We start from the raw sequence: 12,730 nt of genomic DNA on the forward strand, positions 1-12,730 counted from the left end.
TTCAAAGTGTTCTTCGTTACAGTATGTTATCGTGGACGGAGTGACTCACTTTATTTTTAAGAGAGAAGTAGTTATATGTTTATTGTTATAAACAGTGATTTAACAGTTTGCTAGTAAATGTGATAGTGATTTAACAAGATTCAGTGGCACCGAATAACAAGTGCTCAGGTCCACCTGAGTATTTACTGCGTAGAGGGCAGAGTCAGATAGAACTGTTAGAGAGACCCTCCTGTTGTGTCACAAAGTTCTAAAAGGCCCCTCTTGTGTTCTAAACTCCTTCTCAGAGAGGAGCCTAGGTGTAGATAGATCCAGATTTTGTCTCAGACTTGGTCAACAGTTTATGTCAAAAGGATTACATATGCGAAATCAATCCTTTATATTACTTAGCTAAGATTACAAAGTTTAGCATGCTATTAATCAGTGTCTGTTGCAGCAAGGAATTCCTCAGCCTTGAGGAGTAACCTTGAGGCATCTCTACTCAAAGGAAGATCCTGGTGTGCAGCCTGCTGCAGTGAGAGTTTAATGGGCCCTGAGCTGTCCACTATTTATGGATTAAGATAATTGGCTCAGAGTCACTTTCACATACCAACTACAGAATTTAGGTTTGTTCAAACTTGACCTGAGTCAGTCCTTTACCAGGACTATGGTTGGGGTGGAGGCCTGCACTCAGATTAACCCTTGGCTATTGTGCTGTTATCTGTCTCACATGAACCCATTTTGATTTAGGTGCAGCCATCAAGACGCACTCATCCACTGCCACCACTTGGACAGTCACAGGAAGTAAAGGTCAGGCAGGCAGGGAAAGGGCAGAGGAGTACGAACACAGTATTCAGTTTTGAATTTGTTTAGACAACAAAGCTGAAGATTTGCATTAACAATCTTAAGTTTTCCTATGCTCTTCTTCCTCTCTTAATAGCTGAGAAACTTCCAGGTTGGTGATTTATTTTACCCATTATTCAATTCTACAATGTTGGAGAAAAATCCATTAGAAAAAAAAAAAATCAAAATAGTATGCTTCATGGAATTATATTAATATTGTTTCCCTTTTTGTTTTATACTAAAAATTGGGATGCCTGTCAATGTCAATATTTCAATATTAAATGTAAATATCTGATTTTTTCCCCTTATTTAATTTTCTAAAAATAATTGTTTTATTTTGGAAAAAAAGAACTAAAAGACATCTTCCCAGAATTCTTGAGTTTTCATCAGTATTTTTTAAACTTTATTCACTTTTAATAGGATACAGTTTTGAACCCTTAGAATTCTCTTTAAAATGACATATCTGTCCTCTGTAAGCATGGACAGTTGCTCATCTAGCATGTTGCCAAGGTCACAAATTAATACTTCTTTTCCATCTTATAGGCAGAGTATTGGTGCACAGAGAAATTATCAACATTTTGATGCAAGCAGGTAAATACTTATGAAGGATATGGCTGGAGTACTTGGGAGTAGGAATTGGGAGACTGGAGAGGAGGTCATTTAGCCTAGGTTTGCAAAACAAATTGTAGTTAGATGTGAGATTTTCCGTTCATGTTCCAGCTGTCCTGGACACACATCATCCAATGCAAATAGCTGTACAAGGCAATGCTATAATAATGTGAACTATGACAAATGCAGCTATATATTAGCTTATATATTACTTAGGCACCTACATCGTGCACAGAAAGCTATATATATATTAGCTAGGGATCAGGTATCACTAACACCAACCCAGAGTTTTTCAGAGAAGAGGTGGAAGAGATGACGTATACATGACCTGTTTCTATAGGCATATTTAATTATTCAGTCACCAGGTCTTCCAAGAACTCTGACCATGGCATTCTTTAGCATTCAATCAATATTCCAGAAGGAATTATAATCTTAAGTATATATGTCATTTAGTGGGCATTCATTTTAAGTTTATGCTATTTCTACATGCAGGTAGAAATATTTCTATTTCTTCTGTACTCTCCAATTAGTCAGAAGCAACAGAAGGGCAAATAGCACCGTTAATAGTAAGAAAAAAAACAGCTGTTCTCTTCTTAGAATAAAACCAAAACATTTGCAAAACAAGAAACTCTCTTATAAAACTATTGGCTGGCTTCTGAACACAGCATGCTGAGATCTCACAGGTAATAATGGAGCTGCTCCAGGCCTCTTGCAAACAGAACTGCAGCTCTTTTACACTACTTTTCTTCCTGTGCATCTTCTGTTGTGCATGCACATGTGATGTCTGACTCCTGGTTCAGCATACGAGTCTGCTGCTGCTCAAGAGACACAAATAGAGCACAGTGAATAGTGACCCAGTGCACAGCAGCCATTCTCAGCAGAGAAAAATACCTTCAATAATTAACGAGGGAAAAGGACGTGGAACCACTAAATCCAGCCTGAAGTTGATTACAGAGCTGTCAGTCATCTACAGTGCAATGTAATGAAACAGAGGAACTCAGGAGCCAGGATATGTATGAAAGTCATTTCCTATCACTTCTGTACATTTTTTTAATGGACTATAAAACTGACAATTGGATTATTGAAAAGAAAAATTATGAAATATGCCTGTTTTGAATGGGAACATATCCCACTAATATAGCCCCCACACATACTCTGTCCTATTTTTATCCAGGAAATAAGTTATTCAAATGTATTTAAATGAGATTTCTATCCCACCAATGTAGTTTCATACTGCCTCATCTGTTGTGTCATAAACATAAACCAACACAGATTAAATTTATATTTAATTATTTTGTTACTCATATATCCTTCTATCCAAGATCTGTCCCTAAAATGACTGTCGTCTTGTTATTTTGAAACCTTATATTGTTTTTCATCTGAAGCAGAATTCAAATCAGTTTCTTAAGGCCATTATTAATAAACCGTTAAGCCTAGTACCCAGCAAGTTTTTGGTTTAGAGAAAAAGAACAGCTCCTCAGTTCTAACAGTTTTGTGATTGTTTCATTTTTTTCTTCTAGATGATCTGATAGAAGCTTCAAATTCCCTATGAATACTTATTGAATTAATCAACTATGTGATTTGCAAGAATATGGCTCTAGAAGCACAAAGTTATACACCTCTTTTGTCTTCTCAGAGCAAGTGGCCAGGTCCGTACCATAGTAACATGCCAGCATAGGTCTGCTTTGAATTGTCACCTACCATATAAAGTCTTCTAAAGAATTGAGAATATTTCCGAGGATTTTGTCTAGTTTTGCTATTATTTTGTTTAAGAAATGAAAATGTACTCAGGCCCAGTCTTACTATCTTCAAACACAGTGGACAAAATTCTGATTCAGGTGAAGTCTAGCAGTTTTATCACTGACTTTACAAAGCTGAAGATTAACTAAACCACAGATTAACTAGTGAGCAGAACTATGAACTCCGAATGTATCAGGTTCTTGAACTCTTTGGAAGTACAGCTTGCATTACACGAAGGCTCTGCTACACTGCAAAACTACAGCAATGACCTAAGGGTCAGTGGACTGCAACCCACCTCCCAGATGAGCCAACCTCCTTTGAGTCACTGTATAACTCCCTCACAGATTTATGGGTTCAGAAAAGAATTATTACTGATGATCTTTTACCTAAGCAGTTATGGTTATTATGTAAGTGAAAAAGTGAGTGGGCAAGTAAGTAGTTCAAGCTATGTTTGTAATGCACATTTGTTTCCATGGGTGCAGAATGCACCAAAATTAAGCATGTTTCCAGCTACATTAGTGGCTTGCATCAGCTCATACTGGCCCTACGTAAATTTGTCCCTAAGTTTCCGTTATGCACAAGCATAGGTGGCCATGGGTGCAAAACTGCACAGAAATTGCAAGGCTCTCTGCAAGAAATGCTACTAACTGAAATTCTTTAAATCTACTATTTTTAGCTAAGTAACTTTTTTGAATAGTGATGTTTTACTAAAAATTTGCCTTCTTATTTTACCCAAAAGGCTGTTGTTTATTTTTTTTTGCATAGTACCTTGGAAAGCATTTGCACTTGACAGTAGAAGTAGAGAAATGTGTAAGGCAAAAGCCATTTTGGCTTATGTACTAAATGCAGAATCAAAGACTTCCATCACTGAAAGTGTGAGCTGCAGCACCTTGAGCTAAAGAATCAAAACTGTGTATCCAGGAGTTATAAGAAATCATATTGTTTGTGATCAACACACCAGGAATTTTTAAAACATGCTCACCAATGGATTTCAACAGGCTTAGGTGGGGAGCCACGTATAATATGGTTTTTGAGATCAAGGTAGAATGACTGGATATGGAGTTCCAAACAAGATCAAATTTTGGTTGATTTTTTGGTATTATTTTTATGAATATAAAATTATTTTGATTGATGTCAACACATCATAAGGGTTATGTTTCCAGCCTGCATTCTGCTCCTTAATAATTAGCAATATCTATAAGTACACAAATGTTTGTTTTGAATGGCAACAACATATTTGTTATGCACTTGATGATTTAACTGTTACCCAGGTCAATATAGACTGAGTATTAGCTTGATCACTTGTCAGATATTCTGTGACACATAAGGAACTAATTGGCCATATTTTTCCACTTCTCCAGGCATAAATACACCAAAAAAAAAACCCCATGATACAGGAATATCTTTTATGTCAGCTTCTAAGGCCAATAATGTGAAAAGATCTGAACTAAGGTACAGTGGTAGAACAAAGTAAAGGAGGAAGGGTGACCCAACACATCATATACTGACTCTTTTGCTATTGTACACAAATTCCTCCTCACTGATCCCAAAGAAAACTTCCAAGACATTGATTTCTCCTTTCCCTTAGTATTTCCTTTCCTGTGAAAACAGAGTTCCCAGAACAGGATGTCTCTTTTTTTTTTTTTAACTGCTTATCTGAAGCTCTAAAGCTCTCTAAAGAATTTCATACTGATTTCCAGCAGTCTCTCAAAGACCATCACAGGCTATGCTTTCAATGCTTTTCTGGGGTTTCTTCATTTCCATTTTGACTGCCTATGTTTTACATCATCAGTAACACTGAACCCAGGTCCAACACTATTATTTGCAACACAAGAAAAACAGCACTTTTCTTTCTACAAAATGAAACCAGATGTTCCCACTGACGGTTGTGTGTAATTGTCAATATATCCAATAGTAGAAGAAAATAAACTATGGGCTATTTCTAGCACAGTAAAAATCTTTCTTTATCAAAGCTGTAGCATGCTGAGTCATAGAATCATAGAATAGTGATAATGAAGTAGCTGGCTTAAATATCAGTTAAAATCTGATTGGTTAGACTAGTATCAGAAAAGCAGCAGATACATGTATGCCTTCAAATAACTTAAATCCTTGATTTCCAGCTCTCCCTTAACTGTCACATTTTGTGTGTGCCCAAAGCTTTCCTCGGGAATAAATCAACTATATTTCTCTATGAAAATGTCTCTGTGCAGTCCCAAGGATTTGGTTTTGACCTTTCAGCACCCAAAAGCAACTTTTAAGCATGTTCAACAAAGAGCTCCTAAACTGTAACTCCAGCTGCCTGTTGCATTGATTGTCCATGTGGACACAAAGAGAGTGTCTTTTGCCACAACTGAGACTCTTCATAGTCTTTACTGTCTACGCTTCTCTCATCTAAAATGCTACTGCAACAAATAACAAAGATACCATGGCATGGTATATGGCAAATGAGCAGGTCATACAGATAAGCAAGCTATGACATGGAGCACATGACAGAAAATGTTAAGGTGACAGGTATTGCTTTCTTCAGCTAGCTAATGGAAGGATGTAAAGAAGACAAAGATCCTTCTTGGTGGTGAACAGTAAAAGGAGAGACAGAGACAAAGTGGTCAATCAAAGGAAAGAGGACCCTCTTAGAGCAAGATCCTCATACAGGAGCTTCTGCCCTTTTGGTACAATCAAGGCTCTGATGAGGAACTGATCAAATTTGGAAGTTAATCCTGAACTGAACAGTGTTTTAGAGCAGATCTCCTCCTTATATCCCTTCCAAATAAATTATTCTGTGATTCATATTTTCACATTTTACCACATCTCCCATGTTTTGCACAGGACATATGTGATCCACTCTTCAGAAAGCTCCCTCTTCTGGAGGACAGTATCATCGTCTCTCTTCTGTGAGAACTTCCTTCTAATTTAACCACTCACAGGAACAGGGTCACAACACTCCACAGGACCCAATTCAGCATTTGATATGTCCCCAGCTTCAAACAGCAGACCTATTGGAGAGGACAGTCTTCCTGGTTCACCATAACGTCACTTCTTTAGTAATGTCACTAACAGTTAGGGTGTATCATTGACATATGTTCAAGCCTGTAGCCCTAGGCACTCTTTATAGGGAATTAACACTGAAAATTTGAGGGCCTTAGGACCAGAATTGCTCTGTAAGAATTAGGATAAAGAAAATATGGGATTGCTATCTAACAGTCTTTGTTTGTCTTTGACCAGCTACAGGGGGCATGCTTAGGATTTTGCTTTCCTTAGGGGCAGCACATACTGCACTTCTGAAGAGTCTGCTAGTGTAGGTCTGCATGTCTAAGCTTGATGGATACTTTATGAAGTAGAAGAAAGAAAATGCTTGTCCAAATTACTTGTACATACAGCCAAATAACCTGAGCTGAGTAAGCAGATTTGTGAAACTGCCTATAAAAACCAGATCAGGAAACACTGGTAAACTTTTAAATGTATGGAAGGTAGGAAAAAAACACTGGCCAAAAATCTTGGAAATTGTGGTCAACATTATGCCCTAATCAAGTAATAACCCTCTAATGCTGTTTACTTTCACAAAAGAAACAAACATGTAGCATAAGTATGTTGGTGTTTACCAAGGGTTTGGCAAGTGCGGAGAGCTAGAATTATAACCCTACTCCTTCCTATCCCTGTGGTCCATACGTTTTACTCCTAGTTAAACCCATTCCTCTTTTCTACAGGGTACTGGGAATAGAAGATGGTCAGGTCAGTCCTATCATATGGTATAAAAGCAATGTCCAGAGGACAGTCCTGCAGGGTGGTTTTGAAAAGTTAGACTTTGTGGTTGGATCATTCCTCAGTGTAACATTTTTATACACTGGTACATCTAGGGGCAGAACTGGCAAGTGTTGGCTTGGGCAAGCAAACGCCTTGAACATTACTGAAAGAGAAATTTTAGACCAAATGGTACAAGGCTTCTACAACCAGTTCTACAGCAATGTATTTATTATCTGTTACCTACAAGGAAAGGTTAGATTATCAAAAAAGTATGGCCATTTATATCAATTTGCCGGCATATATAACAGGACATTTACTCTCAATTTTTTATATCACCATTATGATAGAAATGGGAGGACAGATGACGCTTAATCTAGCCTCTGCTGCATGGTAGAAAGAGACAGTGGCTAGTCTTCTCTCATATGTGTTAGTAAAAAGGTTAGCCTGACAACACTTTTAAAGAAATTTAAAGCTGCACAATGAGAATCAGCATTTTACGGAATATATCTACAGGGTTTTTGGCTACATACATGGAGACTGGAATTAACTGGCATTTGAACACGAGCTGAACTTCTCTGCCCACAGTCAGGATAAAAGCTGCTCAAAGCCTTTATACAGCAAGCATAGGAATCCTGTTTTTCACTGGGTAGTGCTGTACTCCAAACAATTGGCATGCAGACATTATCTGATTAAGGTCTTTTATACAGAGAATTTGCTGGAAAGTAGAGTAGATAAAGCATAGTCCAAAACCCCACTCCAATTAGTCTGCTGCCCCAACCCATCCTGCAGCATCTCCTACAAATATACTCTGGAAAATAGATTACTTCCAAAGTGTTACTAGGGAAATTTTCTGGGACGTTTCCCCCCTACACTAAAAATCCTGAATCCTCCAAATGGTAGCACAACAGAGCATCTTGCAAAACCTGTCAGAATAGCTATTTTTCATTTCAAATTACTGATGTAGAAATTGTTAAAAGTCAATGGAAAAATACTTCAAAAATAGAAGAAAAAGTACCTTTTATGGCAGCATTGTAACCAGTATTTTTTTTTTTTAATGTGAGTTTATGAGCCATTTTTGAAGCAGTGGTAGTTTTTATGCTCTGTGGGCTGTAAAAAATATTGAGATCCTGAAAACAGGATAAAAAATTCTTGATCAACTCTACTAAAAATGAGTAATATCAGAAAAACCAGACCCAAAGTAGATATGCTTTCGGAACACAACTCTGTTTATGAAATTTATGCATCTATAAGCTGCAAAAATACTGACTTTGCTTGAAACTAGTCAGTAATTGCTTAGTAATGCATCTCAGTAAGGCTCCTATCCAGCATTTAAGGTGCCATGGCAATTTCTGTACCTCTGGCTATATTTTTGTGAACTTCTGTGAAAACTTCTGATTTTTTTTCCTTGTTTTTGTAGAAGCTTAAGAAATTAATGTATATTTTGTTCCTTTTGTAAACATTTCAGGGCGACATTTCTTGTTTCTCTATCACTGAGTGACAGGGAGGTGGTAGAAGGGGGATGTTTGTCATCATTCCTTGTAAGAAGCAGGCATCGTGCCCAAGAGAAGGTGTTATTATTGCTGTGGGATATTTTGTATAAACACCTTGTGATGTGACCTACATATTCCCACTGCCTCTGGTGAGAATTAACGTTCATGTTTACAACATGACCCTTTCTTCCTGGCTTTTTAGTGCATCTAGGAGCTTGTTAACATCACCAGCTGACTCTACCATAACCAGCCATCTCCTCTCCTCAAGCACTTGTAAAAGAGGTAGTGTTAACACAGGGTGAGACAGAGTAAGCACAATGTGGAGAAATGCAAAACCTCTTAAGAATAATTTTGGAGCACATAAAAATAGAGCATTAAAAAGCTGTGGCAAAGGCGTGTTCTGAGTTCTTTTCAAGTATCTTTCTAGGAAATTGCCTTTATATTCATACAATATCACTATACTCATTGTACAATATATTAAACTTCCATTTTAATATTTTACAATTGTATAAAAGTTCTGTTCATGCATTATGTACAAAGATGTAATATTCTTTTCTTTTTTTCTTTTTTCTTTCTGATTCTTAATTGAAATAAGATCCATAGAAGTTCACTATTAAAAGCCAGATAAGTAAAATTTTCAACTGCGGGGAGATATATATTTTTTATATATATAAATATATAAAAATAATATATATATAAAATATATATATTTATATATATTTTAAGATATATATTTTTTGAATAAAAGAAATGAATATATTGAAAAGCTAGGGCTGCCTCCTTACAATTTCAAGCTTGATGGATGTGTTAGGCTCTAAGACATCTGCTTGCAAAGCTCACTGAGGTAATGTGAGTGCTATGTTAAGTGTCAGGGGCATCTTGGCATCCTCTACCTCTAGGCACCATCCCAGAGTGTTAGAGATGTTTGTAAGCTCTCAAAAAGTCACCTCTGCTCAGGGTTTAAGGGCTGCTATAAGCTGGAATTTGTCTTTTCCCTTTTCCTGTGAGCTACAACAGTTTTACCCCCAAAAATTCCTTTCCTTCCTCCTTTCCTTTACAGTGATAATTCTCTGCAAGGACAGCCAAACACCTTGGGAAAATCAAATATTCAGGGATCAGGCTTGAAGGGATGCTTAGCTATGAAGGTCAAAGCATGGTGAACACTTCAAAGTAAACTGCAGGGAGCTCTTGGTTGGATTTTGTTATTTTCTTCTGTTTCTCTGCAGAATAATATCATGTTGCCAAAGACGTACAACAAAAAGACTACCACTTTTATATTACTGTAGTTGAAACAGCTCTGGCTGTATTATGATGGATCACATGTACTCTTTGGAGTCAATTCTTCAGATGCAACTACTTAATTAAATTTTAAGCATTATTGATTCAGTTTACGCAGCCTCCCCACTTCTAGCACCACTGAACCTGAAGCTGCAGCCGAAAACAAACAAACAAACAAAAATAAAATCAAGGGTTATTAAAAATGAAAGCATTTTCATGCAAAAATTAGATGCAAAAAAGATGCAAAAAAATCCTTATAATATTCTGAGTTTAATTACTATAACATATGTAATCCCTTCCTTCTGCAGAATAGATATCTAAAATAACACGGAGAGATTTGTGAGGAAGGTTCTCTCACTGTGCAAATGAGAGTAGCACTCAGTGGTGTTAATGCCCTGTGGAGGGGAGGAATTGACCAGATCTGTACAAAAGTATTTCATCAATAGAAAACAAACCTGTTATTAGTCAGTGGCATGTAAGATTGGATTGCCAGAACAAGTCTCTATTTCTCATTGTTCAGTGATGCTTGTCCATTGCAAGGCTTTATCTAGACCATATTTCAGCTTTAGTGTTGGTTTAAGACAAACATTAAGAACCCAACAAAAGTAGCAAGATTAAGCTGAATGAACTGGGATTAATCTGGAAAAGACTAGGCTGACAAATGCAGTTAGCCATCCTCCAATACATGCAGTTTGTAGTAAAAAAGACAATGATTCATTATTTTCCACAATTTTGAGACAGACTAAGAAAGTTTACAGAATATGTGATTATTTAACTTGAATTAAGTTGAATAACCCTCCCAATATATATGAAATACTGGAGCCTAGACAGGCTTGAGGAGCTCCTTCACTGCAGGTTTTCAAGGACAACTAATATACAGAGTGTTGCACGTATTTTTAGTGCTACTCAGTTCAGGTGCTTGAACAAGAGGATCCCTTAAATCCCAACATATATATGATTCTAGATTTATTGTGACCTAGTCAGGACAGGCTGTGTCTCTTGGGATGCTTCTGTGCCTGCAGATGGAAGATGTGTCATCTGGGTAGTTTAAACCTGTAAAAGGATTTTTTTTTTCTGATTTTATTTTATTTCTGTGTTGAGAAACTTCCTGCACATGCTGTATGCTTTGATAATGGCTGTAAAAATGCCCTGGAGATTTGGCATGGAGCTTGCTTTCATTTATACGTATATACGTGATTTACGCAACTAAGTAACTGCAGAAAAATCCCTATAGCAATGGGGGCATTATTGTATCTGGACATCGGTTATTTTTTAAGCTATATTATGACTAGATCAGTTGTTCCTTTATTACCCAAACAAAGGCTGAAGCACTCACTTGGATTCCAGTCTTCAAATACTATATGTTAGTCACTGCGGTCTTTTCTCTCCTCCTTCTCCCTATAGGCACTCTGTTCTGCTACATACACAATCTGAGCAAGACAACACTGAAAGAAAATAAAAGTCTTTCAGGACTGCTGTCAATTGCCTGTTTAGAAAGAGCAAGAATACTTCTTAAGATATTATTATGAATATTTTAAGCTGAAATATTTTTAGGGAGAAAAACCCCAGTTTTTTAAGACTATAAAAACTCTTCAGAAATATGTTAATGGAAAAAAGTCTGCTATTGCAGCTGGGATAGTATATAATGATGCATTCCTTAAAAAATATAAAACCCTATTGAAGTATAGATACTCTCAGTGGTAATAGGGAGATATACACAGCAAGAGTAACAATATATTTATGTAGGGGAGAGCAAAACCTCTCTGAGGAAAGGAAATTCAGGCTACATCTGTGTTGCTAGAGAGCTCCAGGCTTGAACTTACAGTCACCCAAACCCTTAATTGCCTTTATCACTTGCAAGTGGGCAGCTTTGCCCAAAAGGTAGGCAGGCTCACACACGCCACGCAGGCAGCATGTCTCATACTACCCCTTTCTGAATTTCAGACTACTATTTAAAGCAATCTGGAAAACATTTTTACATATAGAGATGGCTTTTTGGAGGCAATCTGACAGGAAGTGACCCGTAACTTGTGGCTTCAGGCCTAAATGGGAAGTGAAAAGGTTAATATGGCTAAAATAGAAATGCATGCCCAGTGTGTTTGGGATTCCTGTGCATTAACCTATACCCCTTGCAAATTTAACATCCTTTCTGCATGACTCCTGTCCTATAGCAGTGGCTGTCATTTCCCACACACTTTCTCCAATAGATCGTTGGCAGTGTACTATGCCTTACTCAGCCCTGGTGTTTTCTGAGCAGTATTTTGTCTATATATTCATCTGTAGTAAATAAACATCTTTGTTCCAGCCAGGCTCCATAGATGTGCATTCAGATCCTGTCCACACTAAGATACAGGCTGCCAGGACTTAGTAGCAATGCCTATACTATGAAGCAGATCTCTTACACATTTTGAAAATAGACTTGCCTTTTAGTTTCCCCATCTAGCCCCTTGTTTGGAAGGAAACCCACTCCTTGACTTCAGTGAACAGTGTGTGAATAGCAGGCTTGGGAACGAGGCTGCAGAGAGCATCAAAGAGATGAGAAACAGCTTTGCTGTTCTGAAAGAGCTGTACTGGTGCAGCCATGGGTGACAGCTACTTCCCCACACAGCTCTGCCAATGCACCTTTCATCCGGCTCACACGTTCTTTCAGCACTTGTGCCTGGCTTTAATGAGCAGCCGGGGGTTGTGAAAACGGGTGCCAGGCTGGGCTGGTTGTGTAACAGCAATGAATGTATGCCTGGAGATGAATGGGACCCCCAGAATGAGCAGGTTTTGCACAGAAAAGTTCTACAATCACATTCCCTTCATCTCCTTTCCTTCCCCTTCATTTGAAGATTTAATTAGTGCTTAGAAGCTAGGACTTTTTAAATCAAGCCAATTATTTGCTTCTCTTCCTAAGGAAGGAAAATCCTTTGCTTTTTACTTGTTCCAATGCCACCCCTTCCCAGCTCCTGCAGCCAGATGCTTGCTGATCGCAGTCTCTTTTGGTGACCATGACACAGTTTCACACTAACAGAAATGCTCACATTGCTAGCAGTCTGTGGGAAGACCAT

This window comes from Pezoporus wallicus, unplaced genomic scaffold (assembly GCF_028554395.1).
Source record: "Pezoporus wallicus isolate ANWC-B61680 ecotype Strahan unplaced genomic scaffold, APGP_CSIRO_Pwel_v1 contig_3058, whole genome shotgun sequence".
NCBI lineage: Eukaryota > Metazoa > Chordata > Aves > Psittaciformes > Psittacidae > Pezoporus > Pezoporus wallicus.